At 40.7% G+C, this 13,899-nt stretch overlaps 1 protein-coding gene across 1 annotated transcript in view; it reads left to right on the plus strand.

Annotated features, from left to right (window-relative positions):
- LOC311275948 (leukocyte elastase inhibitor-like) overlaps positions 1-13,899 on the plus strand; it is a 174,873-nt gene that overhangs the window by 80,812 nt on the left and 80,162 nt on the right. The window lies entirely within an intron of this gene.

Below are 13,899 nucleotides of genomic sequence, written 5' to 3' on the forward strand. Positions count from 1 at the left end.
CCCCGTTGTCCTCAACCTGCCAACTGCTTATACTAAGGACTCCATTCCAGTGAACCGCACTCACATCCCTACTTGTGACACAGCACGACACTGGAAGCATCTCTCTCCAATAGTGGACAAAATTCCACCTCTGCAGGATTGTGAGGTTGGTCTCCTGATAGGCTACAGCTGTCCAAAGGCTTTGGCACCAAAACAAGTGATATTAGGTGGCGATGATGAACCCTATGCAGTCCATACAGACCTAGGTTGGAGCATTGTTGGTCGCTTGTCTTCACACCATGAATCGCAAAGCTTCAACACCATCTGTCATAGAGTCAGCATTAAAGAGCTCCCCCCAGTGACTCCAGCGGATGTTATTAAGGTATTGGAGTCTGACTTCAAAGACGCTGGTGAAGATAATAAAACTGTCTCACAGGATGACATCCTCTTCTTAACCAAACTGCAGCAAGGCATAAGGAAGAACGACCACGGGCATTACGAGATGCCTCTCCCCTTCAAAGAGAGACCTCACTTCCTTAACAATAAGCAGCTTGCCTTCGTAAGGCTCAATCATCTTAAAAGGAAATTACTGAAAGATGAACGGTACAAGCAACATTATGTAAGGTTTATGGAAGAGGTCATTGAGAGAGGTGATGCAGAAGAAGTGCATGATGAAGGAAAGGATGGAGAGAAGTGGTACATTCCTCACCATGGAGTGTATCACCCTAAGAAGCCAGACAAGCTCCGTGTTGTCTTTGATTGCTCTGCCAAGTACCGGGGAACCAGCCTTAATGATCACTTGCTCCAAGGCCCAGATTTAATGAATAAGCTGACTGGTGTTCTTTTAAGATTCAGAAAACATCCCGTTGCCCTTATGTGCGATGTTGAAAAGATGTTCCACCAATTTCATGTGGAAGAAGCAGATCGAAACTATCTCCGCTTTCTCTGGTGGAAAAACGGAAACTTTGCTTTACAGCCACAAGAGTACCGCATGAAGGTCCATCTTTTCGGTGCAACCTCATCACCTGGATGCGCCAACTATGGTCTGAAACACCTCGCAAAGGAGAATGAGTGCATGTATCCTCTTGGCTCAAAATTCATCATGACAGACTTTTATGTAGATGACGGTGTCACCAGTGTAGCCAGCACAGAAGAAGCTGTCCAAGTAGCAAGAGAAGCTCGACAACTGTGTGCCTTAGGTGGTCTTAGACTACACAAGTTTATTTCAAATGACAGAGTTGTCTTGGATAGCATTCCAATTTCTGAACGAGCCATTGATGTAAAGGCACTTGACCTCAACTTTGATGACACACCTGTTGAAAGAGCTTTAGGGATCCACTGGCACATTGATTCTGACAGATTCAGATTCTCTATTGACCTCAAAGACCAGCCAGCAACACGCCGTGGCATACTATCCACAGTTGCATCACTGTATGATCCACTGGGCTTTATTGCTCCTTTCTTGCTCAGTGGAAAATTAGTGCTACAGGAGATGTGCAGAAAAGGAACAGGCTGGGATGACCCCCTTATTAAAGAATTGCAGCCAAGGTGGGAAAATTGGAAAGCTGATCTTGAGAACTTGGAGAGGATCAACATACCCCGCTGCTATGTGCCTGCAAACTTTGGAAAAGTCATCAAAAGAGAACTTCATCACTTCTCTGATGCCAGCAACAGCGGATATGGCCAGTGTTCCTATTTGAGACTTACCAACGAAGAAGGAAACATCCATTGTGCACTTGTTGCAGGTAAATCTAGAGTTGCTCCCATTAAGGTTCAGACTATTCCCAGACTTGAACTCACAGCTGCTGTCGTCTCAGTTGCCATGAGCAATATGCTTAAACAGGAGCTGGAATATCTAGACATAGAAGAGCACTTCTGGACTGACTCCCAAGTGGTTTTGGGATACATTAACAACGAAGCACGCCGCTTTCACACGTTCGTAGCGAACAGAGTGCAGAAGATACACCTCAGCACTACTTCTCAACAGTGGAGATATGTTCCCACCAATGAAAACCCTGCTGACCATGCGTCAAGAGGTTTAAATGCTGGTGAGATTCTTACATCCAATTGGTTGACAGGGCCAAAATTCTTATGGAACAAGTATATACCTCCTGTTGCGGATATTGACACAGCACTAACAATTGGAGATCCGGAAGTAAGACAGGCTCAGACACTGAGTGCCGAAACAACAGAACTCAAGCATCAGTGCCTCTCAGACCACTTGGCAAAGCTGTCTTCATTTTCTGGAGCTGTGCAAGCTGTGGCTCGCCTCGTCCGCCGAGCCAAAGGAGATAAGTCCAGAAATCACAGTACAGTAGCTGAACGACAAGATGCTGAACGCATCATCATTAAGGACTTGCAGAGAAACACCTATTCAGAGGAGATCAAGTTCTTGAGAAAGGGGGCCCAGCTGTCACCTCGTAGCAAGCTGTATCATCTTGATGCCTTCCTTGATCAAGAAGGAGTACTCAAGGTGGGAGGAAGACTTTGCGATGCGCTCCTACCCAGTTCAGTCAAACACCCAGTTGTCATTCCTAAAGATCACCACATAACAAAGATGATAATCTCTCAATGTCATGAGAATGTCAAGCACCAAGGAAAAGGCCTCACAATAAATGAGATCAGATCACAAGGCTACTGGATTCCAGGAATGAGCAGAGCAGTAGCATCCCATGTGCATCACTGTGTGACATGTCGTAAGCTCAGGAGACCAACAGAAGAACAAAGAATGGCAGACCTCCCCTCAGAACGTACAAATCCATCCCCGCCATTTACATACTGCGGTATGGACTGCTTTGGTCCCTTTGCCACTAGACAGGGTCGGAAGGAACATAAAAGGTACGGCCTCATCTTCACATGTTTCAGCTCCAGAGCTATTCATATAGAAATGCTAAATGACATGTCTACAGATGCCTTCATCAATGGCCTGCGCTGTTTTGTTGCATTACGGGGAGCAGTGCGCCAAATCAAATGCGACCAAGGCACCAACTTTGTAGGAGCAAAGAATGAACTGAGAAATGCTCTAAAGGAAATTGACACTAATCGTCTGACAGTGTTCTTAGCTGAGAAGCAGTGTGACTTTGTCCTAAATGCACCCCATTCAAGTCATGCAGGTGGGGTATGGGAGAGACAAATCAGAACAGTGAGAAATGTTCTTCGCTCAACTCTCTCACAGTCCTCTGACAGACTGGACGATGCATCACTGCGGACATTCTTCTATGAAGCTATGGCGATTGTTAACAGTAGACCACTCTCAGTTGACAACTTAAACGACCCCAAGAGCCTTGCACCTCTCACCCCAAATAACCTGCTCACTATGAAATCCATTCCAGCACTACCACCTCCAGGCAGGTTCGTCAGAGAAGACATTTATGCAAGGAAAAGGTGGCGTCATGTTCAGTACCTTGCAGAGCAGTTTTGGAGTCGTTGGCGTAAGGAGTATCTATCCAACATTGCCACCAGGCAGCGCTGGCACACAGCAAAGAGAAACCTGCAAGTGGGAGATATTGTCATGGAAAAGGCTGAAGATCTGCCCAGAAATGAGTGGCGACTGGCCAGAGTTACAGAAGCTACTACAGATAAAGACGGGTTTGTGAGACGAGTCAAGGTATGCCTTGGTGACCGGAATCTGGGGAAGGATGGTCGTCGACTCCACAAGCTGTCTGTCATCGAACGCCCAGTACAGAAGCTGATCCTGTTGCTAGAGACCATCTAGCTGCTTCTGAGAACAACCACGTGTATCCTTTTTTTCATATTACTTAAATGCTGATATACATTCACCATAGTATGGACACTTTGTCCGTTTCTGAGTTAAAGGTAACATTTTTATTTGAAAATCATTCGTAATTTATAGTCCTTGACGTTATACAAATCACTCATGATTTGGTGGGAGTGTAAAGGACCATTAAATCTCCCTATCTCTGAAGTGGGCCGTCTCCTTTATCTCCAGCCATAGAGGGCGGTGTGGTCATGGAATACCTTACTAAAAGGGACTCTTACTAAACCTGAGCCAAATGTTAAACCTTAGCAAAAAAATCTTTATTTGTTTGTTTTGGTTTATTAATGTTTTTCGCTGAATGCTTAATGTTGACATTGTATTTTTATTGTTGTCTTACAAGAGCGTCAGTTACTTATCTTACATGCTTTTATTTTGAAGTCCGTGAAAGGAAGTTCAGCGGGCGCGCGCTTTGTATATGTTGGCGCACTTTTCATGTGACGCACCATTAAATGCTACCAGTGAGTGAAGCGAGACGAATTTACGGTTACAGACTGAATATATAGCTTTACAAACGAGTTGATTTCTACCTCTTAGCTCCTGGCTGATGAAGGGCACAAGGTATCGTTTTTATTTCATTGTCTTCTAATCTTTGAGAGACTGTGTTTATTGTATCGATCTCCTCTGAGCTGTTAGTGGGTCGTTAGCATATATGCAGATGGTAAATCAGTGATATGTTATATAGAGTGTGTGATTAATTGTTACTGTCTCATTCATAACTCAGTGTAGTATTATTGCCCCGTTTCTCTAGGTTTAAATGTCCGAGCGATTGTCCACAGGAAATTAGGCCCTTATTTGGTCATTTTTATGTTTTAGCCTTTTTCTCTCTGAATTGAGATCGTCAGCTTTCAAAATATCTCATAGTTAAATTAATTCAGTTGTCATTTAGTCCATATTGCATTTTAAAAGGAGATTGTTGCAATTAAAACAATTTATAAATTCATACAGGTCATATGTAACATTATAGCACTTTGAAATAAGCTTGTTAATTGTTTAAAACGCATTTTTGGCAGGTGCTTTTAACTGCATTAAATATTGTTATTGTTAGATAAATAATTCATATTCATATTTACTATAAGGCATCTATTTATATGAGCCTGCATAATGCTATTTATGGTGTAGCCATTTATATATACATTTGCAGTTTATACATTTATGGACATTTGTATACAATTTGCAGTCACATGTCTAATGTTTATTCTTTGTTTGCTTTATTCAGCTCTTACGGTGTTTTGGAAGGTGTTTTTTTTTGGAAAATAAATTCTTCTTTAACATCAGTTCTTGAGAGTGAATCGCATCTGTTCAGCCGGGAATGCTACATCCTTCAACAATGACCTGGTGGTGTCGAACGTGTTCCATAAAGCCTTTGTTGAAGTCAACGAGGAAGGAACCGAAGCGGCTGCAGCCACCGGTGTTGTTGTAATGCTAGAGTGTTTGATCATCCCGCAGGTCTTCAACGCAGACCATCCTTTCCTTTTCTTCATCCGACACAATCCAACCAAGAGCATTTTGTTTTACGGACGCTTCTGCTCTCCATGAGTGAGTCCCGCTGGATGAGACGCTTCCAGCTAGTTTAGGTGATGATCTGGTTAAAATGAGTAGGAGAGACTCAGGACAACTATTGCAATTTACAGGATACAGTTTTGGACGGGTCTCTTCATGTTACTGTATTTATAATCAAATATATCTGTTTACATGAACATTTGTGTTGTTTCTTGCACTACATGAGGCTCTGTTATACAAGTCAAATAATGTGTGTGCATTAACTGTAACTGTTTATTAAACATAAATTAAACAAATCTTCAGTAAAACCTGCTTTGTTTGAGTTTTTATTGTAATAGAAACCGCTGTCACAAATAAACTGTAGTCAAACTGGTGCCAATGAAACTTAAAGAAAACTGGTTTCTGAAAAGGTGTTGAGGGGGAAACACGGAAAGAGGAAAGTAAACTAACACTTTAATTAGTAAAATAAGTTATTTTTATGAATGTCAAATCAGGGTGTATACTATATATATATATATATATATATATATATATAGTTTTATGGTGCTTAAAGGTGCATTGCGCAACATTTCATGTTAAAAATACCTGTTTTTCTAACCCATACATGCTTAAAAAATTGCCTGATGGGCTGAATGAGCCCTTCTATGATCACTGCGATTGCCTCTATAATCCTGTACAGTAAAATAAATAAGAGGGATTCGGGTCGGAATCGACTGGGCGTGACGTCATGCGCATTCACGCTCACCTGGCTATGTCTGGCAGGTTTGTGTATTCGCCGCCATTATCCGCATCAGTGAAGACAACTCAAGCGACTTTTGCAAAAGTAGAAGATGGATTCAAAGAGACCGGCTTCTAGTTCATCCCAAACCCCAACGTAACCGCGTGCACAACTCTGGTTGCAGTTTCGCGTGTCGCCAGAAGGGTAGTTCTGCAAAAACTCAGAGACTTGCGCAATGCACCTTTAATTTAACCCCTTGTTTGGGTATTAAATATAGACACCTTCTACCTTATTTTGTTTATTCTCAGGTTAGGTAAAGTCAGTCGAATTCGTTCTAAACAGTAAGTATATAAATTTCCATACTTACAATCCAGTCGAAAGACTGCTTCGTGGTTTAGTTCAGCTCAATATTTTGTAAAACAGAGACTTAAGGCAGGCGAGCTTCTTACTTTCAATTATATGTATTTTTTATTAAATACAGGTTAATTAGTTTACATAAACGGTACTAATATATAAAATAAAAATAAATCAAAATCAAATAATTTACAAGCTTTCATCTTCATGAGGCGCAATGGCAAGGCATCTAACACCGGAGAGGCCGTCCTTGGTGAATCAGCGTCTGACTGAACATTTTCATACCAGCTCTTTTAAAGTCCATCAACTTTTGGACATCTTCAGAAATCTCCTCCTGGAAACTCCCTAAAACTTGTTCATTGGTCATCCTCTCCTGGAAACCCCCTAGGACTTGGTTATAAAGCCTTTGTCTCTCCATCCTCCTTCTTCTGGACCTTTTCTTCATCGCTGTATCTTCTGTGTCTCGTCCGCAACACATAGACGGTAATGATTGCATTTTTCTTCTTTCTTTGGTAAAGCTCTTTCTAATACATTTTCAATTTCTCTCTACTCTGCCATATGCTTAATAAATGCTTACAACATTCAGTGTGGTCTGTTTTTCTTTATAAACCATCTTCTCAATAAATGACTTTACAAACAACAGTTGTGGTGTCTTTTCTTAATGACAATTTCTTAATAAACATGTTTATAAAAACAAGTCTCAGTGTCTTTTCTAATGAACCAGATTCAAGGGTTTCTTATAAAAACCTTATAAAGTGTTTTTCTTATACAACACTTTTCTTACACAAAGTTACAGTTATACTTAATACCCTATTAGAAGCCTATTTATTATGAGGCATAAAAGAACAAATTGCATGTTTCACACAACAATATATATGTATATATATCATTCAATAAAATCTTTTATTGGCTAAAATTTTGTCTTTGTATTTTTAACATTTGAGATTCCTGTTTCATAATACTACTGTATAAAAGTTGCTAAAAAACATCAACCATAGGCAGTTTAATGATGGTAGGGTATCAGTCAATGAAAAACCCTCAGTCAGTCACGTTCTACATTACATCAGACTGAACTAACGTATTGGAATCTCACCTGAGAGCCCAGTTACCTTCGAGTGGTACAAAACAAGCCAATGCACAATGGCGAGAGATTATGGAGCCGAGTGGACAAGTTTGACTCTGCTACAATCATTAGTTCGAGTATCTGCAGAACAAGAGGGAAGCTGTTTCAGTGTTGGATTGATGGCATGTTTCAGTGGAGGTTGCACATCTGAAAGAGCATTCCTTTGCACAGATATGTGCAGCAACTGTCCCCCTAGATGGTTCGACAGTGAAAGTGCACTTTTCCCTAAAAGAGCAAGCGGACGGCGAGCGTCTTTTTTAAGACTCCTCTCCATCCGTGCATTTCTGGATGCAGTTGCTTCTCAGGAACGGGGTACCACGTGGCACCAATGTCCAGACCTCTGGAACCTCCACGTGTGGTCTTTGGATGGGACGCGGAGGACTTAAGTGGCCAACCTCCAGTGGTAGCTGACACTATCACTGAGCTAAAGCCCCCTCTACAAATCGCTTACGCTTTGACGTGGCACCTCTTCATTGATTGGTGTTCTTCCTGTCAATGTCATGCTTTCTTTCTTGCAAGACGGGTTGGAGCGAAGCTTGTCTCCCTCCACCCTGAAAGTGTGTGTTGCAACTATCCATGATGCAGTGCACGGTAAGTCTCTGGGGAAACTTGACTTGATCATCAGGTTCCTGAGAAGTGCCAGGAGATTGAATCCTCCTCAGCCACGCCTCATCCCCTCTTGGGACCTCTCTCTGGTCTTAACGGCCCTACTGAGAGCACATTTTGAGCCTCACACACACATTCTCACAAACTCACACAAAAGTAGACTGAGACAGAGGAACCAGGAAGCAAGTTGACACGACGAGTGCATGCGTTCCAGATTTTAAAGGGGTCATGAACTGCATTGTTTTATTTATTTATTTTTATGTTTCCGATGGTGCACTTATGATGTTAGCATGATTTGTACACCAAAAATTGTCACAATTTATAAATAAAAGGCATTTTGCTGCTCACTCCTTAGGAGTATTACCACCACCTACTGGATAGCCTACATGGGTGATGCATCTGGGTTTTTTTGGTGTTTTTTTTAGATGAAGATGTAATGCCCCGCGCACCCTCTGCTGGCGCTGTATGTTCAGCTAAAAAAAAAAAAAAAAACATACATGCGCATACATATACACACACACACACTTTACAACAATCATAAATTTTTGCACATTTCGTTTTTAATTGCACATTTAATACATTAATTCTTCAGTACTGAGTCCTTGTAAAGTCCATAAAACAGTGTCAGTACATGTGAAGTGAGAAATATGTGGTGTGTCAATGTGATACGTGTAATAAGTCCATGTCTGTGTTAAATCGTCGCAGTGCATTAATAAAGGAATCAGTATCCAATGATTGTACCACTTCGATATGAATAGCACGAATGGCTAGGCATGTGAAGATAACCCCGTATCTCTTCACAATACTTCTTCTGCTCTTAATTTCAAAGGGTCCAAAACAGTCAACTCCGACGTACGTAAATGTAGGTTTATCTGGAGAAACTCTATTCAGAGGTAGGTTTGCCATCTGTTGATGCCCTGGAGCTGCTTGCAAACGCTTGCAGATCACACACTTGGACAATATCTTCCTTATGGCTAAACTGGCACCAGGTATCCAGTACCTCTGATGCAACCTTGATAGCATATAGTTTCGACCACCATGACCCACCTCTTGATGTATATGTTTAAGAATGATGTCTGAGATGTGAAAATCCTTAGCAAGTATAGCGGGATGTTTTGTCTCTTCAGGCATAACCGCCCTACTCAAACGTCCGCCAACTCTTAAAACACCATCTTCAAGGATAGGATTGAGCTTATAAATGTGACTGTTCTTTTTCACATTTTTTCCCTTTTACAAGCTTGAGAGTTCATCAGAGTATCTTTTTCTTTGGCAGTAACGAATTACCTCTAATTCAGCTTTCTTTAGCTCTACCACAGAAAGCTCACTTCTGCCACATTGTGCCTTGATTTTCTCCATTTCCTCTTTTAAATGTTGTCTTTGTTGGTTTTCGTCCATGCAAGATTGTATTAAAGACATACTCAGTGATTTTGTCTTCTGACTTCCTCTTTAAAAGGGTCCAAGAGGAGAAATACTGAATGAAGTATGTTGTAACATCCATATTCTCTTCTATTTGTACAGCATTGACTGTGACACTTGCTTTTATCTCTGGATCATCTGGTGAACATTCCCCCTGGTCAATAGGATTAACTGGCCACTCCTGTTCAGGTAAAAGAAGAAACTGAGGTCCAAACACCCAATTCTTGTTCCTCAGGAATGTTTCCACTCTCAACCCTCTAGAACAGGGTTTCTCAGGTCCAACTCGGTCCTGGAGCTGCACAGTTCTAATCTCCACAATGAGTCCATTTGACTTGCCAGTGTTGCAGCAATCTCCATTCACAACTCAAAATCCTCTTAAGTTCTGTTCCTTTTCTTCAATTGCATGTTTTTCCTTCGTTAAATTTTGACGTACCAACAAAGCCGCAATATCAGCCTCTGCCTTAATGCGGGCCGAAGAAGTTGTTGATGTAGTTGAACGTCTTGTGGCAGAGCTACGTGGACTTGATCCTTTACTTCCAACATTAGAAACACTGTCACTTGGGTTTATATCGTCTTGATTATGCATGGAAACTTGAGACATATTCTGTTCATTTGAAGGGCATTCAACTGTTTTCGACTGTTGATCCTGGTTATCATCACTTGATATCTCAATTCCATTTATCCATTGCTTTGTCTCTTTTATAAATGCATCACTGGGTTTATAAATGCTTGAGAACCACTCATTTTGTTTGATCTGTTCATCACTAGGCAATAATGGGATCACTGAATCATGAAGCTTGACTGTCTCTTTAAAAGTTTGCACCAAAGTTTCAAGTTCAGACTGTACAGCTGAAATGTTCTCATTTTTCAGCATGAGTTCTTTGATGACTGGTATAGAACTTTTAATCACATTTACATTTCTTTTTCGTTCTTTCTGAAGTTGCTCAAGTTTATAAGTCAAAGCCTTTGCTGTGAGTTGAACTTTTCTTTTACATTTGTCCTGTTCAGGTTCAACATCCGCACCCGTTTCAATCTCACTCATGATTGAAGTACGCACACCTCAGCGCGTCTAAATACGGCACGCTTCCCACAACAAGCAAACACAATCCAAAACAACGCATATCATCGGATATGTCTCACAACTCCAATAGATTCACAAAAGCCCAATCTAAACAATAATTCACTAAACACACCAACAGCGCTGCTTCAATCGTAAACAAACTGCTAAACCTTTTCAAATCATTCAGCGAACACAAGCAAAGACGTAACAAACCAATGTCCTACCGGTTCAACAGCATCAAACTTATCCGAAGATGTCGGTCCTGTTGCTTTGAACATCCAATTGTGCAATGATTGTTAGCAGCAAACATATCCAAAGATGTCGGTCCTGTTGCTTTGAAAGTCCAATGTGCAATAATCCTTCTGATTAAAACAAGCGAGAGCAGAGCGAATCTCCATCAGTCAGCGCTGCGCTTCCTTTCCGTCCGGTCAAAGCATGAGGGCCTCTTCCTTGAATCCAAAGTCGACGCGTTCACGTTCACGTTCACGAATAAACAATTTTGTTGACTAACTTGTAGCAGCACATAAAAACAATCCAAAAACAGCTAAAGAGCTTATGCTGCGTTCCAGGCAGGGTTTTGAGCACGTAAATCACGACTTCAAACCACGACTCACGACTTCGTAGCGTCCCAGGCCAGTCACGCCAAACTACCTGAGCGCAAGGAATTGCGGTAGCTAGATGTAAACAAACCAGCATGGCGGACCTTATGGGGCTTATGCACATTTTTAATAATTTCTGTCGCCTTGGTGCTTACTCCTTGTTTATTTATTATTATTATATTATTATTAATTTGACTGCAACATTATATTGTCCTAAAGTGTATTCTCACCGTGTACCGCCTGCAGAAACACTGCATCCGTAGGGGCTGCCATTGTTGTTTTGTATGGTTCGAGTTTGACTGTCGTTCCAGTGCACTTTCACGGGTATAAGGTTGGAAAAACACGGGTTACAGGTTGCCTGGAACGCACCATTAGTGCAGGAAAAGCTTCTGTGACACGTTTATCCTTGAAGCTTGCATGTTGTTTTATTTTGTATAGGTTTGCACAGTCAACAAAATATGTGCTCCAGCACTCATCCCATTCTTCTATGTGAACACACACACACAACAGGTGTTTTAACCCCACTTAATTAATGACACTCCCATTATCAGTTGGTCACATGACTTTCCAATTACATGGCTCCACTGGTTGTTGATCATCATATTTGTTACATTTAAAAAATACATGCTCTGCTGTTTCTAAAACATGACATTCATCACACATACCATTTTCATGCTTCCCCATTATTTATTGCAAGTGTTGAGTTCAATCCTGTGTGCTTTTTCCTACCCTGATGTTAGCCTCTGATTTGAACGCTCTGTTTGAAGGGGCGTGTCTGCTGTGAGACTTCAGTGTAAACGCCAACAGCTGAGTATTACATGTGGGACTCTATCGTAAACGTTTCGCACGTTTTTACTATTACAGCTCTCAAGCTATAATCATGTTGTTTGTTGGTTATAGCATTATATTTCGATAGCCTATATAGCCAGAGATGGCAAACGTGCACACATCCTTCACTCAAGCAAAAGTACAGATACTCATGTTTAAAAAGACTCTGGTAAAAGTTGAAGTACACTACACTTTTTCACTCAAGGTAAAGTAAAAAAAAATATGGCCTCTACTTAAGTAAAAAGTAGCCATTGCTACTACCTGTTTTAGTGTCGCGCTGGACCTCACATCCTATTGATGCTTTAATACAAAAGAACTTACAAATCTAATTTTGTTAGCTAATGAATGTATCCAGGCTGAGCAACTACCATGTAATACACAAGCAGAGAAAAGACTAAGCTGATGGAGTTATACTGTAAATTCTATTTAAGTACAAACAGAAAGAAAATTAGAATGCAAGCATAATTTACACTTCACCTGATTTACTGGTTTTACAGCATATGGAAACTATCTGACTCAACCTGTCAGGTTTCAGATGACCGCTTAATAGAGAAATGAACAGCAGAGAACACATTTCCATTAAAAAAAAAGGAAAGTATTTACTTAAATCAGTATGCTCAAATTGGCAACATGGACTATTCACTGGCCTAAACAATTTGTCCTAAAGACTGAATATTAATGTGTGTGTCATCAGCACCAGCAACATGTGGCAACATCCCTTATACAAACACTGAGAAACAAAATTGTTGGGAAAAATCCTTAGCCGCTCCTAAATCTGAACCCCTGCGAATCCCTTCAAAAACTGGGCATTAACTGTCAAACACAACCTTTAAGTGCTTTCTTAAATTCAACGGCGAATTCTTGAAAGCCAGCACTTTGTGCTTTTTAGGTTGACACAATTAGCAATGCATTCGCCAGGAATCCTTTTTAACGTAGACAATTACATAATCTCTCTCATATATGACCATGCGTGATCAGGAATGTCTCTATTCTCAGTCATGTCGACATCTTTAACTCCCTCAGTCTCATCCATAACGTTAGCTATTCTTCTTGTTGTCTTCTGCCTTGCTCCGTGGGAGCTTATAGCCTACGTCTGTGGTGCGTGATAGTCAAGAATATTATACACCACTGGGGGAGTCATGTTTTCTGTTGAAAAAGTCAAGTCAAGTCATCTTCATTTATATAGTGCTTTTAACAATGTAGAGTGTTTCAAAGCAGCTTTACAGAGATAAACGTATAATTTAAGGTAACAGAGATTGTTTTGGCTTTATAGCGGTTCTTTAATAAAGTTATTTTCCAGCTAAAGTTAGTTTAATTTGATTGATTCACTTCCGTCGCAACGGTCATTTGTTATTAAATTAGGGGCCGCTAAGACGACACCATTCTCTCTACACAGACTTTAAACACGAACCTGTGATATCAAACATCAAACACTAACCCAGTTAACAGGGAACGTTCTCAGAACTTTAGCTAACATTCTGTCAAGGTTCTGTTGCATGAACAGCTGTATTTAGAGATGCATGTATCCTTTGGGTTCGTCTGATTCAACTGATTAAATCTGATATTGTTGATGCAAACAGAAATGTCCAGAGGAAAAACCTGAGGACCAAATTCATTCCAGCTTCAGCAAGTTATAATCAGATTCAGTTAAAAATGCAGTCCAACTTGCTCTCCCCCAAGCATCATGGGAAATGGCATGATGAGGACACAGATTAACACTCCTTGGTTTATATCAAATTCTATTAAGTAAGATTGTAGATTATTACTGTCAAGTCAAGTCAAATCACCTTCATTTATATAGCGCTTTTAACCATATAGATTGATCTATAGAAATATAGGAAATCATTCAACATTCTGAAAATGAAAAAAATATTATTTTTGGGGGGCCGAGAAGTACTGTAAGAACCCCCAATGCATTTCAGCATTATTCCATCCAGC

The sequence above is a fragment of the Rutilus rutilus genome (genome assembly GCF_951802725.1).
Source record: "Rutilus rutilus genome assembly, chromosome: 17".
Lineage (NCBI taxonomy): Eukaryota > Metazoa > Chordata > Actinopteri > Cypriniformes > Leuciscidae > Rutilus > Rutilus rutilus.